Source organism: Urocampus carinirostris, chromosome 18, assembly GCF_059441175.1.
Source record: "Urocampus carinirostris isolate Australia breed hairy pipefish chromosome 18, RoL_Ucar_1.0, whole genome shotgun sequence".
In the NCBI taxonomy this organism is placed as follows: Eukaryota; Metazoa; Chordata; class Actinopteri; order Syngnathiformes; family Syngnathidae; genus Urocampus; species Urocampus carinirostris.
In genome coordinates, this window is record NC_142366.1 from 24976349 (window position 1) to 24996958 (window position 20610).

Consider the following 20610-nt stretch of genomic DNA (forward strand, 5'->3'; position numbering starts at 1 on the left):
CACTTTGTATAAGTAGGGACGTCTTGTCGCGGTTGCCATGGCACCCATTTATTTAATTGACCATGACCCGTTCATTTGGGATCCCCTGACTTGGAAAACATCAGAATTGTGTTTTTTTTTTTGCCTACCTGATGAAACTTTTTGTTATTTATTTGGATTGTCATTAAAATGTTAGGTGTAACATAGTTTGACTTTAAATTCTGACACAAAACACCTTAAGGTTGATTCTAAAAATGTATTGGTACACAGAAATACTACTACTATTACTACCACCTATTAATAATAGGTTATAAACTGAAGTTATATACTATTTTATACACCGTTTTTTTCCACTTATTAAAATACTTGTTCTAAAATCTAACTTCAGTGTTTGAGGGCAAACTCAGAGAAGGCTGTTGTAAAAATGCCTGTGCTTTGGAATGTGTCTTTGGTTTTTGTTTGTGCAGATATCAATGACTTATCACGTCGCCTGGAGGCAAGGGCGATGGTCTATCACCCTTCTCCCATTCTGCAAAGGACGATTGGGAAACCTGCATCAAGGACGGTGCGGACCAATCAGCCAGAGGCTTGTTCGTGGGACGTAAACATTTCATCGGCATGAATTATAACAGAGGAGCCCCCGGAACCCTGCTCGCTCGCTCTCCTACACACGATTGTAATTGGCAAGGAAGAAAGATGTGGTGAACTCTTGGATTCGGCTAATAAATTAATATGTGGACTATACTCGGCTCAATAACTTCTCCGGCTTCTGGACATGCTGCAAGGGTGTGGACGTGAAGTGTCTTCAGAGTCAGAGGATAGTTTAGAACTGTTAAAATCTTGGTTTTCAAAAGAGTAGATTATCTTTCTTAAAATGACATTGGTGTTTTCTAATTTTCCCTTAAGGTTCTGTCTTTTTTGTTTTGATTTTGAATAAGTCTAACTTAAAAGCCTAGTCCCTTTGAGTACCGTATTTTCCGCACTATAGGGCGCACCGGGTTATAGGGCGCACCCCCAAAAAATAGTTTTTGGTCCTATATTTGACATACATAAGGCGCACCGGATTATAAGGCGCTACAATGGGAACGTCGACAAAACAGTCAGATAGTTCAGTCCAACTGATTACCCCCTTAACATTCCCAAAGCTTGCAAAGAAGCAAATACGTGTCGAGAACACGTGCGGATGCGGTGTCCGTACGATGTCACTCAAATGCATCGTTCCATCATTCGGATGGTTAAAGTCTTGGGATTCAAGAAATGCCAACCATTCCTTAGTTTCTATTGTCTTTTTCGCTCGCAACTTTACTGTGCATATGACAATAAACACTTGGAATTGAGTTGAATTCACTCAACTCATCACAGCAACGTCAAGATCGTTTCTAAAACAAGATACCAGGAAAATAGAAAGCCGCATAGCTCACCCAAGTTCTCACGTTCAATAATGATACGCAATCATGGTCTTGAGTGAGTGTAGTAAATCCAGGAGAGTAAAAACAAACACAGACTAATGAAACATGTTTCTTTATGGCGTACTTTAGCAAGCTTGCTATTCAGTCATCTTTTTCGGCCAATTGCAGGGTTTGTTTTGGGCCTCTAGCCTATCCGAGGCTCCGAATAACTTCAGCCAATAGCGATCGATTTAACGGATGATTGACACATCTTTTTCAGCCAATTGCAGGGTTTGTTTTGGCTCTCTAGCCAATCCGAGGCTCCGAATAACTTTAGCCAATAGCGATCGATTCAAATGATGATTGACACATTGGTTAGCCAATGAAACGCCGTTATATAAATCCCAGCATACACCGCGGACGACTTCACCTTCGGGGGAAAATCGAGTCGTCGGCTGCTTGCCTTAGTTGCAAGACTTTGCGACTTAATATTGATCCATATATAAGGCGCACTGTATTATAAGGCGCATGGTCAGCTTTTGAAAAAAATGAAGACTTTTAGGTGCGCCTTATAGTGCGGAAAATACGGTACATGTTTATGTTTCTTAGTATTGTACATCAGTTTTTTGGTCCAATTATTTGGTTGTTTCCTTTTGTCAGTTAGTGGTTGATGTCGTTTTGTGCTTTCACTAAAATAAAAAGCCACAAACAAACAATAGTAACTGTCTAGAGTCAGACGTACCCATTAATTCTGATTCAGCACTTTTGTCATTAGTCCCCATAAAATATCTATTTTCTATTGAGTTTTTGACATTTCTTCATAAAATCCTCATTTTAACATCGAGATACATAAATATACTCTTCAATGTCAAACTTAAGAGACTTTGAGCGCCGCCATATTGTGTAGCGCCACATAATAAAAGTCCATTAACGACACTTTGGAGATGGCATCATAAAACGATTGCTACTACTTTATGCCGACAGCAGTCAAATCCACAGTTAAGAGCTTGAACTCTTATTTTGAATAGACTCCATCACCTTGTTGAAATTAAACAATTCATGCGCAATTTCCCTTTGGCGTCAAGTACTTTTCAGAAATTTCACGAGAAATGTGGTATTTAGAAAGAGTCTCAAAGGGCTTCACCGGTTATTACACAGACTTTTTTCAGACTATGATTACACCATTCCCTGATCTGGAACCAACATGAGGGCAAGGAAAAACTCAAAATTTAAACAATTCATGCGCACTTTTCCTTTGGCGTCAAGTACTTTGAGGAGTTCACGAGAAATGTGGTACTTAGAAATGTTTTTGCAAAGACGGCCTCACTCTGTTACCCAAAGATGAGAACAGGGTTCCAACACCTTTGGGGTGACCTTTGTCCAGATCGTAGGCAATGGCGGCCACCGTGGGCTCGTTGATGATCCTCAGGATGTTCGGTCCTACGATGACGTCCGCATCCTTGGTGGCCCGCCGCTGCGAATCATTGAAGTAGGCGGGGACGGTGACCACGCCGCAGGAGACCGCTTTACCAAGATAGGCTTCAGCAATCTACTTCATTTTAACCAACACCATGGAGGAAATCTCCTCTGGGATGAAGGCGTTCTCCTCCCCTTTGTACTGCACCTGGATTTTGGCCTTCCCTCCATCAGCAATTACTTTGAAGAGCTGTGCTCTGACCTATTTCGGGGAACTCTGGAGCCAGTGGAGAAAGCCTTGAAGGACGCCAAGATGGATAAGGGCCAAATCCAAGAATTGGTTCTGGTCGGTGGCTCCACGCAAATCCCCAAAATCCAAAAACTCTTGCAAGACTTTTTCAACGGGAAAGAGCCGAACAAGAGCATTAACCCAGATGAGGCGGTGGCATACAGTGCGGCTGTCCAGGCCGCCATCCTCACAGGAGACTCCTCGGGCGATGTCCAGGACTGCTAGACGTGGCGCCTCTGTCGCTGGGCATCGAGACGGCCGGAGGGGTCATGACTCAACTCATCAAACGCGATACTACCATACCCACTAAGCAGACGCAGGTCTTCAGCACCTATGCTGACAACCAGCCCGGCGTCCTCATCCAGGATTTTGAAGGTGAGAGGGCCATGACCAAGGACAACAACTTGCTTGGAAGATTTGATCTGAGAGGGATCCCGCCGGCACCCCGCGGTGTGCCGCAGATCGAGGTGACTTTCGATGTGGACGCCAATGGCATTTTGAACGCGTCGGCGGAAGACAAAAGCATCGGCAAGCAGAACAAGATCACCATCACCAACGACACGGACCAGGATATGATTTTATCCTCGAGCTTCACATCAAGGTTGCGGTAAGAATTAGATTACCGTATTTTCCGCACTACAAGGCACACCTAAAAGCCTTTATTTTTTTCAAAAGCTGACCATGCGCCTTATAATACAGTGCGCCTTATATATGGATCAATATTATGTCGCAAAGTCTTGCAACTAACTTGCAGCCGCCGACTCCCGAACGCCAAGTAGTCCGCGGTGTATGCTGGGATTTATTTACCGGCGTTTTATTGGCTAACCAATGTGTCAATCATCATTTGAATCGATCACTATTGGCTAAAGTTATTCGAAAGTAAAGGGGCAGATCCTTTTTATCATTTACAGGCTTGTATAGGCTAAGGGGCAAAACAAAGCCTGCAATTGGCCGAAAAAGATGTGTCAATCATCAGTTGAATCGATCACTACTGGCTAAAGTTATTCGGAGGTTAAGGGGCGGATCCTTTTTATCATTTACAGGCTGGCATTGGCTTAAACGGCAAAACAAAGCCTGCAATTGGCCGAAAAAGATGAATGCGTCTAGCACGTGGCTAACGGCATACAGAAAGCATTTTTTTACTATTTTGTATTTGTAAATATTTTATTCTCCTGGATTTACTAAACTCACGGATATAAGAGGACCACGGCTGCACATTATTTTGAACACAACGGCTTCGGTGAGCTACTCTGGCTATATATATTATCCCTGTATCTTGTTTCAGACTGAACTCGACGTTTCTGTGATAAGCGGTGCAGATAATGGATGGAACGGAGTGTCTATTTTGAAATAAAACTCAATTCTAAGTGTTTATTGTCATATATACAGTAAAGTTGCGAGCGAAAAATAAAACAGAAACTAAGGAATGGTTGGCATTTCTTGAATCCCAAGACTTCAACCTTCCGAATGATATTTGAAACGATGCATTTGAGTGACATCGTACGGACACCGCATCCGCACGTGTTCTCGACACGTATTTGCGTCTTTGCAAGCTGTTTTGTCCACATTCCCATTGTAGCACCTTATAATCCGGTGCGCCTTATGTATGTCAAAAATAGGACCAAAAACTATTTTTTCGGGGTGCGCCCTGTAACCCGGTGTGCCTTATAGTGCAGAAAATACGGTATTCCTTTGTTCTTGACTGTGGGGTACCAAACTGAGAATCAACGTGTATATATCCCAGTGTATATGTGATATCCCTGAATTGGAGAACATCTAAGTTGTGCTTTTTTAGCTTATTTGACAAACTCTTGCTATTTATTTGAATTGTGTGGTGTAATAATAGTTTGTTTGAGACATCTTTGGATTAAGAGCGTCAAACAAAAATCACTTGACTTGCTTGCTAAGGACTTTCAAAGCCAGTTTTGCGGAGAACATATGCAATTTTGAATCTTGCGCCTGCATTTTTTACATGTCTTTTAGAACTTGAGTAAATATATTTGTGGATCCAAACAATACGTTTGTAAATATTCTTGAGACAAATTTGAATGAATGAAAACTTTTATTTCGAACATAAAAATAAAAACAGGACAAAAACAATGAGTCAACAACAAAATAACGTCACATAACAAAAGGGGTAGTCAGAAGCAGACAACAAAATTTCTTTTTTTCTTTTTTTTGGTATCAGTCGCAACTTTTATTCTTTATTTGTAGCTTACATTTTCAGTTGCAGTTATTCCCATTTCAATTTACCACTGGGAAAAATCACCTTCATTTGTTTGCATGGCCTAAAATAAATGTCTAATATTAATACATCATCCTTTCACTTATCCAGTACACATTTCATAAGCCCTGCTTGGGTGTAGCATGAATAAATCAATGAATTATTTACCTCTGTATTCCGCCAGGAATGTTTTTTTTGTATTTAAATTTGAACAAGTGAACAGTTGGACATTGTTTGATCTCGTCTTGTCAATTGTTTCAAAGTTTGACTCCGCACACAGACACACACATACTTTTCCTGGTGGTTCTCACCTTTGGGATTATGAATTTACGACAGCCCCTTAAATTATAATTTCCTTCTTTCCGAAAATATTTTATGGATGCTTTCTGGCACTATGTTTTTGTTGACCTTAAATCACAGTTGTGCAGTGAAAAATTTGACTAAATCACCTAATTTGAATAATTTAATAATAATTTTATAATTAGCATACACCTGTTATCTTGGGCGGGCAATGAAATTAAATGAAATAATCTGCATTTCTATAGCGCTTTTCAAGTCAATGACTTCCCAAAGCGCTTTACAATGTGCTCCACATTTCCCAATCGCGGCCTTGCAGCCATCTAAGGCGCTAACCTGCTTATTGGGGGTATTAGGGGTTCAGTGTCTTACCCAAGGACACTTCGACATGTAACACGGGCGAGCCGGGATTCGAACTGGAATCCCTTGACACCAAGACGAGCGTTCTACCTCCTGAGCTACGGCCCCCCAGTATGCTTCATACAAACTAATGCTAGCTTCTGTTAATCACGATTGGAGAAGAAAAGTGATGGCAAAGTAAACCCATAAGAGAGCAGTGTTGGCATCATTTTTAAGCAGGATTGTTGTAAAACCCGGCAACAATGTCAAGTATTTACAAGCTCTTCACCCAAAATTCAAAACAATCATAACATTCAAGCGTTTTCAAAGGAACCCTGCGATAGAAAATCCCTGGTTTGCATCGGGGCAATAACCAAAGGTGACGAGGTGCCGTCTGGATCTTGATCGGCTTCTCTAGCAATCAAATGAAGCAAATGCTTGAGGAAATGAGACATTTAGCTCGGGCAGAAAGACGGGAGAGTGTTGCAAATGGAAACGTTGCATGGTTCAAATGAGACCGTCTCACACGTGTGGAACTTCAACGTCGATTTGAGTCCTCCAAAAGAGATGAAGAATAAGAGAAGACGGACACACTCACGTATTAGTATTTAGAGCAGGGGTCAGGAAGCTTTTTGAGCCAAAGAGCCATAAAAGCAAAAAAATGTTTTCAAAAGAAATTGAGAGAGCCACATCATATCTTTTCAGACAAAAACTGCCAAACATGCTCTCTAGACAAAAGCTAATTCTTCAGCACATTTGATTTCATTGTGTCATTTGATGATTGAATCGGGGATGAATAAGACATCCCACTATTCCCCTACTGGCTATGTGTCATTTGGCAAATGATAATAATGGTAAATCCTGTCTCCCAAATAAATGTAAATATGCCATTTACAATTTGTCTTCCACCTTCAGCGAAGAGTGTTGAGACCATTTTTTTTCCATTAAATGTGTCCTTCATAACGGTTTCAAAACAATGTGCAAGCAAAGTTATTTTGTAAAAATGTCACAAATGACGGCAAACCATAAGCATATGGTCATATTCACTTTGGGTGTGGACTGCACTGAGCGAGAGAGAAGGAAGTGAAAACGAATGCCGTGAAAAGGTAAAGCAACTGGCAGCTGCACTTTTTCACAGAAGCACTTTTTCACAAGACCCCTCGAATCAAACGGAAATGCTACAAAGGCGAGTTAAGAAGTGGCTATGCTGATCAGCAACCACTGAGAATTGAAGAGGTTTTATCAGACTTTAAGAGACAATCGCAAGCAAAAGGAAGCATTACGGAATAAACACATCCTACACAATTCGGTTACCAAATTTTTGGAGACGAGTGGACAAACTCTTTTTTACAAGGGGGGAAAGTAAAAATGAGAAAAAAATGGAAATAAGCGGAAAAAATAAATATTCTGCACAAAATAAATTCATGTAATAAAAAAATATATATTCAAATAAATTATAACAATCATCTTCTCACTCAAAACTTTTCCACTCAAATGTTTTTTCTAATAAGCAACTTTAAACTGAAATCCCTGAGTGACACAACAAAACGTACATCCAAAACCAAATAAATTCCCAACTACAAGAATAAGCAATAAATTAAAAGGAAATGTATTCCCTGAAAAACACCGGAAACTGTGCTGTGCAAATAAAATTTGAGGGTGAATCCCAGTTTTACCCCCCCAGAGAATCATGTCTGGCAACGGCTCTGCGTCCCACTTGATCCTGCCAGAAAGAATGAGATGCGTAGGTGCGGCGCATTTGTACATGAATTTCTCTCCCGACTCGACTGGATATCCAATCAGAGCGCTTCAATCGAAGGCGAAGCCGGGACGGTAAACAGTATCCATCTTCTTTAGGCCGTGGCCAGATGCATTCATAAAGGGCAAATCAGCATAATCCAATCAGATGGAAAGGCCCCGTCTGAAATCGTTCCATTGCTCGCCGGGGCCTGATGCATTTTTAGAAAAGAAAACAAACGGGTGCCGTCGCGTCCACAAAAAAGGCGCATCTTCGTCTGCTTTATCAGCGTCGTAACTGAAGGATTTTATACATTTTACTCTAAAGGATTTTATACAAATTACATGTATTGAATGCAATGAAGATTTTTCACAGAGAAGGCTTAAGTTCAATGACAGGTCACGCCGTTCCGAATGCGAATGTTTTGTTTAGTTCTGTTGATAACAGAATTCCGACGCAGATGGTACAAAACCCTGATGACTGGTCGAGACATCGAGGCGACGAGGCGGAGTCCACGTGGGGAGTCTCTGGCCCGCCCATGGGAGGAGCCGGCACGCCAGCTCGGGAAAAAGGCGTGGGCCGGGAGAAAGAAGATCGAGGGGGAGAATCGAGAAAGGAGGCTTAACAAAGAGCAACAATAATTCAGCTAATTCAATGGAATTCACTTAGTTAAATAATTCAAGAAAATAAATCTGCCCCCGTGTGAAAATGTCGGCTATTCTTGTCCATCGTTTCCCAAAAAGAAACGAGCATGCATTGTTAGGATTACTTGTTTGGTTAATGGAGTCAGATAACTTATTCGAATAATTTTGTAAACGATACATTTTTAATATATGAATTCCTAACATAACCTATTCCTGTTTTTACATATTTGCGGGAATTGATTCTGCCTTAATGATGCTTATTCGATGTTTATGTTTGTTCACAAACTGCAGAAAAAAATGGTTCTCAATCAGTGTTCATTTTACCTGTGAAAAATGATGGGTCCCATGTTTAAAAATCTATGGGTCCCAACAGAGATCTACGGGTCCCCAAAATTTAGTGTTATCGAGGTTGAAATTGTAAATCGGCGACAATCATATGAATCAATATATTCATTCAGTTTTAATCATCACAGTTTATTGGTAATACAAATCAGTTATCACTTCAGATTTTTCAGTTCACAACAATATTGTACATGATACAAAATAATATTGCTGAAATATTAGTCTATATATTCATGCAGTTTGAATCATCACAGTTTATTGGTAATACAAAGCAGTTATCACTTCAGATTTTTCAGTTCATATATTCTTGGTGGTTTGCTGTCCCGCCACAGTTGTAATGCCTTCTCAAGGTCCAATTGCAGCAACAGAATTTCCATAGCTAATTTGTGGTTTTCATTGTCATGGTGCCGATTGTATGTGCTCTTCTGAAAGTTCGTATTGCGAAACGATTTATGCAATACAGTTTTTTTGTCAGGCTGGGTACACGCATCACAGAACATGTAGCCTCATAGCGTAACCAGGAATATAATTGAGTCCATTTTGGCAGAAAAGTCCTCTTCTTGCTAGGAGTATTATTTTGTTTATTTTTTACACGTGCTTTCCTTGCCGGAATTATTGCCGTTGTCAATACTCTCTGCGTTATGTTTCGACTTATTATTGACACTGAAGAAATGACCAATTTTTTGTTGATTTTTACCTAATACTGTTTTTTCGGAGGCATACTTCTTTCACTCGACAACCACCAAAACAATGACGTCATCTCGTAGCCACGAGATTGCCGTGCAGACGAAATCTCGAACCGCGAGACCAAAACAACAATGGCGGATCTGCCTAACGAAAAGTTTGGAGTGCGATAAACCTTTGTTGAAAAAAATAATAATCGGGTAATAATGACAATTTTGTGTCAAAAAAGTTGCATCCTGGGGACGCACGTTGATTCGACACTATGAGTCCCCAGCAAAAATGATGCGTCTAGGACGCCGGCAAACCAGAATACTGCCTATTGTTAGCGAAAACTGCGTTTTCACAGCTATGCGGCAAACGCTCCATCCGTCCAACTATTATTCACAGCCATGTTCGTCAGGCCGGGGGTAACGTTTTCCGTACGGCGAGCGATGTCACACGCTCCAGCGCCGTCTATTCAAACATAACCCGAAGGGCGCGCTATCCGCGCTCCCCCCTCCGCCACCGTTTCGTGTGTGGCATCGGCCGCCTTCGCTTATCCGGCTGCCGAGAGAACTCCGAGAGCCGCCGTGTAATTGAAATGTCATGCGTACGGGAGTTTGACTGAACGGGGAGCCTTTAGCCATGCCCCAATGAGCCCGTGACAGATGAGCAACAGCCTCCCCGACGAGAAGTGGCATTCCCCAAACCCATTCCCTCTCCTCCGTCTTCCTCGCCCCTCGTCCGTCATCTGGTCTCGGACCGCTTTCCAATCCCGCTTTCCCCCCCCTCGGTCTTCCAGTGATTAACGACGGCGGTTGCTCGTCGCGCGGATATTAAAATAAATGGGACAGTCGTGTGGGGATCTGATTGGACACCAGAGGTAAAGTAAAGGGTTATCGATGGGGGCGGCGGACTCGCTGTCCGACTGTACTCACGCAGGTGGGGAAGGGACGCCCCCGGTTTACTGCCGACAAGGAAAGGGGGGGATGATCCAGTATTCGTCATTTTCACATAATCGACATTGATTCACAAGAGTGTACTGCGTCGTTTATTACGCGGGACGACTCCCGCGGCCTCCTACTCGCTGCGTTCCCGTTCCAGGCTGCTTCATAAACAAATGATAGAGAGGCGACGTCATCACATTTCAGTTAGATAATAATCCATCTGCGAAAACGGCACCATTTTCCATGAGGGTGTCATTAACAGTGGATGCTTTAGAAAAATACCTCAGACTTCGTTCCTGGAAGGATCAAGGCTTTTCATGAACAGATTTTTGATAATAAAAATATAATTATTGTTTTGGTATCAGAGTCGCAAACCCCAGCCTCACTCGCCAGACTTAAACCCAATCAAACATCAGACACATACGAGTGTCATCTGCGGCTGCCCCGTTGGCGCCAACAGCCCTGGTCGCTGATTGGCTCCTTGCCACTTTTTAACCCGCCCGGCTCCCTGTTACCGACGTCAGACCGTCCTGCGAACCTACGCTTTTGCTATGCAAGCGCTATACCCTCCGAAAATCTCCTGCTCTGTTTTCTCCTGCCCGATTACCTGTTGCCGACCTGTTAGTATTATGCGACAAAATCTATCAGGAAATAAAAAGAAATGGATATCTTGTAAAAGAATTGTAAGAACAAACAACGTTTGTAGGCCGTACAAGCTTTGCAATCGTACGTGAGTCAATTCATTCAAAAGAGAAAAATCATTTTACATTGCCAGAAACTCAGCAAAATATAACTTGATGTGAAGTTTTGGACATGTTTGCTAATGACTTAGTTGCCACACTTGGGATTGCCGTTGCTCACTGTTTCAAGCGTTCCTCACCGACTGTGTGAACGCTCAGACCCGTAAGGAAAATGACAGGGAACATTGAACGTGACGTATATTCAAACAAATGAAGTCTAGGACGCGGCAGTTCAGAAACGGAGGTCTATACCGGCTGCCTTCACTGATTGCCCACCAAAGAGCCGTTTGTAACTGTCAGATGCCATTCCGCAACCACCAGCTGTTATCAACAGGAGGGACAGCAAGGGCTACCCGAGTGATTTCTGTGTGTTCAATCAAGGTCGTACAATAAAAAATTTGATATTTTATTCTGGTAACTTTACACTCTGTCTGAAGGCTCTTTGTCTAAAGTAGCTAAAGCTCAGAGGGTAGCTAGGTCGCTGGATAGGTAGGTCTAGGGTAGGGGTGTCAAACTCATTTGAACTCGGGGCCACACCATAGAACAAACATTCTCACGGGGGTCAGACTCGTCGATTGAAGAGAAAGAAAACAAATTGAGAGACAAAGGGAGAAATAGAAATAAAAAGCAAAAGAAATAAGAGAAAGAGAAAGAAACTAGACAATTCCCGCGGCAATTGTAAGAGTTGTGATTGATCTGGAAGATGATCCCGTCATGTATATATAACCCCGCTTGTTAGCATTATGAGTTGGCATAACATTTTTAACCCAGAGAGATGTAACTGTCATTTTTTTTACTTGGTTCTTTGGGGGGACTCTGCCCCCCCCACACCCTCCCCGGTACTGGCAAGTTCATTTTGGATGGGCCCATAATCGTTAACAACAAGGATATGCCTTGTGGAGGTCCACAATTCACATTCATGGTAAAAAAATAGTAATAACAATGTTATTACACTTTAAAAACTTTTAAAATATACATGTTCAAATAGAATGGGCCGTTCGATTTGAGTTGGCCCATCCAGAATCCATTAAGCCCATTCATTTTGCTAATTCGTTAGCATGAGGGCATTAGCATAATTTTTTAGCATGAAGCAGTTAGCATTTAGCCATTAGCATCACTTTTTAGCATGTATCTGTTAGCATAACCCATTAACACGAGGCCATTGGAATAATTTGTAAATATGAGGTCGGTAAAATATAGCCATTACCAAAATTTTTTAGCATGAAACAGTTAGCATTTAGCCGTTAGCATCACTTTTTAGCATGGAACCATTAGCATACATTGTAAATATGAATTTGTCAAAATATAGCCATTACCAAAAGTTTTTAGCATGAAAACGTTAGCATTTAGCCCTTAGCATCACTTTTTAGCATGCAACTGTTAGCATAACCCATTATCTTGAATCCATTAGCATATTATGTAAATATGAAGTCGTTAAAATATAGCCATTACCAAAATTTTTTATTATGAAGAAGTGAGCATTGCCGACAGTGTTTACAGCTAGCTTGCGCTAATACTTTGGCTGACTGTGCCAGCCCAACCCATTGCCGTCAGTGTTACAGCTAGCTTGCGCAAATACTTGGGCTGGCTCGTCACCAACAGTATTTACAGCTAGCTTGCGCTAATGCTTGGGCTATGCCAGCCCAACACTTTGCTAGCGGCGCAAATAGCTGTTAGCATCCTCTCGCTAGCATACACTCTTTGGAATTTACCATTTACTCATGGTTAAAGGTAATGTGGGTCGGGCCCCCTCAAGCCACCCTGGACAGTCCCTGATTACCATGACTACCCTCAGGAAAGCCCTGGTTGCCATGGCTACCCATTGATTTGTATGGGCCCATGTATTCCGGATAGGAGACTCTCAAAATACATTAGAGCGGATGGGGACTTTTTTTGGTCTCGTGTCGAAAATCTGTATTGTCGCAGGAGAGTCCTGATTCGGCCGGAATTTTTGGTATATGAATCGTTGGGCTACTCCAAAAGCTCTGGGAGGAGAGGCCCGTCAAAATTCGGCAGAAGAAGATAGATACAATAATTTCAATAAGATCTCGGGGGATTATAATAGTTGTGCTTGCTTCGCAGGCACAACTACATTGCCCTGTGCTTACAGCACTTGGCAATGTAGTTGTGCCTTGCTGAAGCAAGCACAACTAATAAGAGAAAGAGATAAAGAAAAAGACAGAGACAGAGACGGAGAAATACAACTACAGCGTCTTTGTAAGAGGCACCTGCCTTTGGTAACATGAAGTGGACGTATTTCAATCTGCAGCTCGTTTTTCTCATGGACTTCCCTCCGGGCCAAATTCAATCCCATAGCGGCCCTGTACTGGCCTGCGAGCCGCCTTTTTGACACCCCTGGTCTATGGATAGTAGGGGTGGGATGATACGATGGTCACAATTTGAATGAATGACGATACCGAGTTAACGAAAACAACGATACAACAATTCTTGATATATGCTATTCTACAAATATTGCGATTTGACACAATTAATAATTGTAATTTATTTTTTCCTAAACAAACTTCAATCATACACTTCCGGGACACGCACATCAGTCCATTTCGGTCAATCCGGAATCTGACATGTATTTTAAGACAATGAGAACATTCCATCTTCGCAACATTGCCAAAATTCGCCCTATGCCATCTCAGTCGAATGTGGAGATTATAATTCACGCGTTTGTGACCTCCCGTCTCGATGACTGTAATGCCCTACTCTCCGGTTTCCCGAAGTCCAGAATCAAATGTCTTCAGCCGGAACAAAATGCTGCAGCCAGGCTTTTAACTAGGACAAAAAAGTCCTATCACATCACGCCGATTTTGGCTAACCTGCATTGGCTCCCTGTTAGCCTAAGATGTGATTTCAAGGTTCTCTTAGTATGATACAAAATCATACATGGACTTGCTCCCTCATATCTTTCAGATCTGATTTCCCCCTAATGTTCCGGTCTGAAGCCTTCGTTCTGAGAGTGCTGGTCTACTAGTGATACCAAGAGCCAAGAAGAAATCCACAGAATCATAAGCTTTCTCTGTACAAGCTCAGGTCGTGTAGCATGCTATGCCCTCTGAGATTGGATCTGCAACCTCAGTGGAAATGTTTCAATCTAAGCTTAAAACACACTATAGCATATGAATAACCTATATTTTTTTGTGGACAATATCTGTATTTGTAATTGCAACATCGTTTGCTGTCTGGTAATCCTGAATACCACATGTGCGGTCCCTTCAAGGTTTCTTCATTTTCCTCATGTTGAGGTTTTTGAGTTTTTCCTTGCCCTCATGTTGGTTCCAGATCAGGGGATGGTGTCATAATAGTCTGAAAAAATAGTCTGTAATAACCTGTGTAGCCCTTTGAGACTCTTTGTGATTATGGGCGTCACAATTAAACTTGACTTGACATTCAAGAGGCGTGTCCTTTCTCCCGTTAAATTAATCTCTATTAGCGATTCCCGAGCAGACGGCCATATTTATACTCGATTTGAAAATTTGGGGGCAATTCAATACAAAGTAAAGTTATTTTCCGGTGCTTTCCTAATTTGAATATCCCGAGTGTTTTCCGGGTCTGACACAAACTCTCACCGCTGGCAGTTTATAATGCTGATGTTTCAGCTCGCAACTAGATTTAATTAAATGATACTAGCGCGCACGAAGTTCTTGATGGTTTTGATGGCGTCTCATCTTTGAAGTCATGACAAGCTTATGCACGCCGGCACAGCCAAACACAATCCGTGGGGTGGGTTTTTTCTTTAACCCTTTAGCGTTCCTGTAGAATTTGTCCAAAATCCCAATTCAAGACGTACACAAAGGATATGGAATGCTGCTCTTGTTTTTTTGGGGAGAAAATTTTCTGGTCTCATTTGACAGGGAATTCTGTCCCAAACTGAAATAATAACTGCCAGTGCTATTAACATTGAGTCATCAGAATTGCACTGAGAAATAGGTTTTATTCTCTTTATTCTGAATTTATTTTGCAATCAAAAGCCTGCAGATGAGGTTAGAAGGATCACCAAACAATGCAGGAATGCTTTTAGGCGTATTTTTTTATCATCCGTCGGCGTCATGATTTTGAGTAATTATTTTACACAGTTGGATTCACAGGACCACACTACATCTGCAGGGAATTGTGTCATGAGTATAGTTTCACAACGCCAGTTTTAGTTTTCTCTAGATCCGGGGATGGTGCCATAATAGTCTGTGGTTTGCAATAATCTGCAGCCCTTTGAGACTCCTTGTCTGAAGAGATATTTTCTTCCTCATGCCATGAGGCTCCTTAACGCCACCCGACAGAGTAAAGGCCCACATTAAACCACTCCCCCTAGGTTTTTGAGTTTTTCCTTGCCCTCATGTTGGTTTAAGATCAGGGGATGGTGTCATACTAGTCTGTGGTTTGCAATAATCTATGGTCTTTGCAGCCCTTTGAGACTCTTTGTGATTAAGGGCCAAACAAATAAACATGGCTGATTTGACTTGAGGTTTTTGAATTTATCCTTGCCCTCATGTTGGTTTAAGATCAGGGGATGGTGTCATAATAGTCTGTGGTTTGCAATAATCTGTGGTCTGTGCAGCCCTTTGAGACTCTTTGTGATTAAGGGCGTCACAAATAAACAGGATTTGACTTGGGGTTTTGAGTTTTTCCTTGCCCTCATGTAGGTTTTAGATCAGGGGATGGTGTCATAATAGTCTGTGGTTTGCAATAATCTGGTCTGTGCAGCCCTGAGACTCCTTGTCATTAAGGGCCAAAAAATGAACAGGATTTGGCCCTAAAAAGTCCCAAAGTCCCACCACTCTCAGACAAGAAAACAGGAAATCATTTTAGTTCCAGTACAAAGAAAAAAACAAGCCTGCTAGTAACAAAAAAAGCTGGCAAATATTTGCTAGAACCTGGAACACAAATATACCGAGACATCTGTTCACACTGCACAGAGACATCTAGCCATCATGGGAATGATTTCGCAAAATCAATAATTGCTTACAAGACAACACGGTGCTCTTGTTCTGCCCTCTGAACACAAGACCTGGGACTGTCCCGTTTGAACAGGAACGTGAAGTCCCCTTTCACAGGGACAGATGTCTGCTTCCTAACCTGTCGCATAAATGTCATCGTCCCAAACGTGATAGTTGTTTGAATATTCAGGACACAAACTGGGACGGTTCTGATGAAACTATAAACGTGATCACCAGGCACACATACGAACCAGCTGCAATGACTAGCTTTTAACTACTGTTAGAAATGTAATATTAAACTGTACCGTTTACCAAATTGTTCGAATGAGTTATCTGACTCCATTAACTAAAAACAACCTACATTCACTCAGCAATTTATGCGCGCCCGTTTCTTGAAGGAAAAATGAACAAGAGACCGGCATTTCCACACAGGGGCAGATTTAATTTCTTAAATTATTTAGCTAAGTGAACTCCATCGAATATATAGCCGAATTAGTGTCGCCCGAATCTCCGTCAAGCCTCCTCTCTCGATCTTCCCTCATTTTTTTTCCTCGACCCGCGTCTCTCCGCAAGCCAGCGCGCCGGCTCCTCCCATGGGCGTGCCAGGAAAACCCCCACGTGGGGTCCACCCCCTCGCCTCGATGTCTGGAGCAACTCAAAACAGCAGAGCGTTTATCAAAACAATGCCTGACGTCCTTCGTCAGAGTCCTGTTATCAAAATCCCCCAGCCAAAACATTCCGAATTTGGAACAGCGTGACCTGAAGCCCACTCAGTGAAAATATTCATTGCACTCGATAAATGTAACCTGTATTTAATCGTATAAAATCCTTTATAGTAAAATGTATAAAATTCTTCACTATGCTAAATGTGTCGACAGAATTCAATACAATTTATGTATCCGGTCATTGGGGACGAACCATCAAGAGCAGCTTCAGCAACAGACTGCTGTCACAGTCTTGTTCCACGGACAGACTGAAGAGATAATTTCTTCCTCATGCCATGAGGCTCTTGAACTCCACCCGGGGGAGTAAAAGCCCACATGAATCTCCACCCCCACATTTGCATATGAACCTATTCTTATTACAGTGTGTATTTTCCGTAGCACTATTCAAATACTCTATATCAACATTGTATTCTATATCTTTTATTATTTCATCTATTTCATAAACCTTTTCAAAGCTATATTGTTGCATAAAATACAAGTTTATTTCTTTTTTATTGTTAATTATTATTTATTATATACGATTTCAGTCGACAAACGTCTATCTTAAGAAATGTAAAACTAATATTTATATTATTGTAGTTATTTTGGAGAATTCCTTTTGCAGTTTATCTAATCGTTTAAATAAATACGCAGAGAGGAGATATGGCGAAAAGGGAACGCTCTTAGAGTAAGTTTACCAAAACTTTTTAGAAAATACCTTAATGCAACGTGTATCTCATATAACTTTTACGAATTTAAATCATATCAAAATAATGTTTTTTTTTCTTAACGAATAATTATTTATTTGGATAATTTCGAAACTAGTTCCCTCCTCATGCCATGAGGCTCTTTAACTCCACCCGGGGGAGTAAAAGCCCACATGAAACCCCACCCCACACAAGGATACTGCTGGAAGTGTGAATTTGCCTATGGGGATGAATAAAATATCTATACATGTATCACACTCTCAGAGCAAACTTCCAGGTAAAAACCAAATGTTCAGTAAACATATCGAAAGTCTTGATCTGAAAAACAGCTGCTTGCAAGGTCGAAGCTTTTTCGTGTTGGTACCAGCCTATTAAAACATAAAAACTCATTCAGTGTCATAACGGATGAATATGATTTCAGAGACACTGTCCTTGAGTGACAAAACGTAAAAAATATATCTATTTTATCTAAAAAATATGTATGCATATATTATCAAGGCTTTGGTGCTGCTGGTCAGTAAGTATTAAGCCTCTGGGAATGTTTTCAGTGTGATAAAACACCACTATATGGCAGAAATGGGGTTGATCAGATCTTTGTCCACACATAAAGGATCCCTCACTTTTGTCAGGTGATTGTGAATGGCCCCCAAGTAACCCAAATCGTGTGTTTTTACATCATCTGAATCATCAAGCGCTTACAAGTTCTTGCAAATTGTATGCATCGTTCACAGTTTTACTTAAAAAAAAAAGGAATTTGTTATAGTGACTAACTACTTCTTCTAAAAGTAACTAAGTTCGTAACTGAATGACTTAGTAAAAAATAACTAGTTACTAGGGAAAGTAATCATTTCCATTACTTTAAAATGAAGTTGTATGGCACATACTTTTTTGAAGCAGTCTTTGAGTCAGTTGAAAAGACACTTGAAGTGTGACAAAAATGAAATGTAAACAACAATGAAATAGGATTCAGCAGTAAACAATATAAAGTGAATTCAATAAATTAATTCTAACCCTCACAACCGGAGACAACAGCTCAAGTAGACCTTGACAACTGGACTTGAAATATTTTCTTCAGAACAAGTTAATAGTTAAACGGTATGAAGTGAGTTTGTAGCATGAATCCCAGTTTCAAGTCAGACAACTGGTCAAGTAGACATATGCCACTGCACTGTACGCTAGTTTTCATTAAAACTAGTACACATTCCAACAATAAAATCCACGACAAAGTTTGATTAGCAAAGCAGTTTAAATCTAACATGGTGAGATAATTTAGATATTCTTTCATCATGTATTCAGCCAACCAGACTATCCTTCCTCTTCTCAAACCAGTGATTATATCGGAGGAGCAGAAGCTTCTAAAACCTTGCGCCAGATAGCTTGTTCCTCAACACAAAAGACACTTGAACCAAGGATTGCTAAAAAACATATTTTGCGAAGCACAGCTTAGCGTAGCTGTGAAAAAAAACATGTTTACTCTTCCATTCCAGATACCCGATTGAGAAGTTGTTTGGTTTGATTTTGACCTTGTTTTGCACTCCAAATTTTAAGAGTTTTGGTCATGCGAGGAATAACTCAATAGTTTTCCCCTTCTTTATGTTTAATTGAAATTCAAGGTGGTGATGAAGGGGCTCCCACAGACAGGGATCCATCAGTGCGTTGACAACTAAACGCAAGGGTGGCAAACCAGCTGTCTACAAATTGCTTCAGGTTATATCTATCTATCTACCATGGTCATATCCCTCAAGAGAGTTGCCAGACAGCAAGACAAACACATACAAAAAACAAAGAAAATCAAGGGAAAAAGTAGCAAAAAAAACACACAAATAATTTTTGGGACCATGGCCAACCCAAATGCCCCAAAACCCAAACAAGTGAAGCACCTCGGCACCCGAGTCGGTCATGTTTTCGTCCCTCCGGATGAAACGGGACACAAGAAAGCGGCCGTGTCACTCGGGTCAGGGTGACGCAACACACTCTTCTGTTCAACAGCAAAGCCCGACAGCTTTTGCTGGTTTACCCCTGCCACATCATAAAACCCATCTAAACATCTCACTATCCTTTTACAACACCTCTCCACTCATTCCTATTACCAACACAAGCTCTAGCTTCCATTACATTTAGACCTCTTATATTACACCCTCCATCCACATCAATTGCCGCCTTCCTCTTGGTCTCCTTCCATTTACTACTGCTCTGTAGATCCTCTTCAACATCCTCTCCATGTGTCCAAACCAACACAGTACTCTTATCCACACGCTTGCTCAGTTCCATTACTACTCCAGTTCTGTCTCTCACAATTTATATAAACATATATAATTTATAATTATATATAAATATATAATTTATACATACAGGTTGTATAAAAAAACTCTAAAGGATGGGCAGGGCACCCGTATGATGCAGCAGGGGTAAACCAGTGATTTTATTTGCTACTTTTTCTCTTCATTTTTTTTAGACATTGTGAAAGAGTTGTAAATTGAGTCTTTCCAGAAGTCTATTATTTATTTATTTTCTTTTATTTTCTTTATTTTTGTATGTGTCATCTTGCTGTCGGTCCCCCCTCTCGAGGGACCAGTGTAGATAGAGATAGATAGATATGAAAAAAACAAAATAAAATATGAATAATTGTTATTACAAATAACCACAAATTAGATAGCTAAACAACCAAAGCTTAGGTGGGCACATTAGAGACAGTTATGACATTGAACTTGAAGGCAAGTAACTCAAATAACCATTAAACATGACCTCCATGAATCTACCAACATGCACATAGAAGTAATTCAATTGACTATTTAAACAAAACCGTGAAATATCACATTTAACTTCAGTAACCAATTGCAAAAAAAAACTACCTAAACCTATGTCTTCCACACCAGAGATTAGAATATTGCATTCATCAACATAGCAAGTATCTCAATAAAGCCAAGCTCCTACCAGTAGCATTCCGAGGATCTTTTCGTCAGATTCTTCAAGCTTTGCTCCACAAACTTTTACTTCCACTGTCTCTCGAGCACATGTTGGGTTCGAAGCTTAAATATGGCTGTCAATCAGGAACTTCCTGTCACCTGACAGGAAGTTGAGGACGTTTGCCGACTTTTTACTGACCCCTGCTGGTACGGATGAAGACATAAGTGTTGTAATTGATGACGTGGGTGGTTTTCCCTGTTTGGAATCAAATACCCGCAGATGAGTGTAGCTTGAGGCCTTAACATGCAAGTTAAAGGGACAGTGTTTATTATTTTTTCCACTG

The 20610-nt window shown here is 41.0% G+C and overlaps 1 long non-coding RNA gene and 1 pseudogene across 1 annotated transcript in view; one reads left to right on the plus strand and one right to left on the minus strand.

The window, feature by feature from the left end:
* The window catches only part of LOC148348712 (uncharacterized), a 231247-nt gene extending 210838 nt beyond the window's left edge, over nucleotides 1-20409 (minus strand). The window contains exon 1 of the long non-coding RNA XR_015847618.1: nucleotides 20295-20409. This is a non-coding gene — a long non-coding RNA (uncharacterized LOC148348712). The remainder of the gene's footprint in view (nucleotides 1-20294) is intronic.
* On the plus strand, nucleotides 3031-8295 carry LOC148348713 (heat shock 70 kDa protein 1-like; annotated as a pseudogene).
* Nucleotides 20410-20610: the final 201 nt, after the last annotated feature.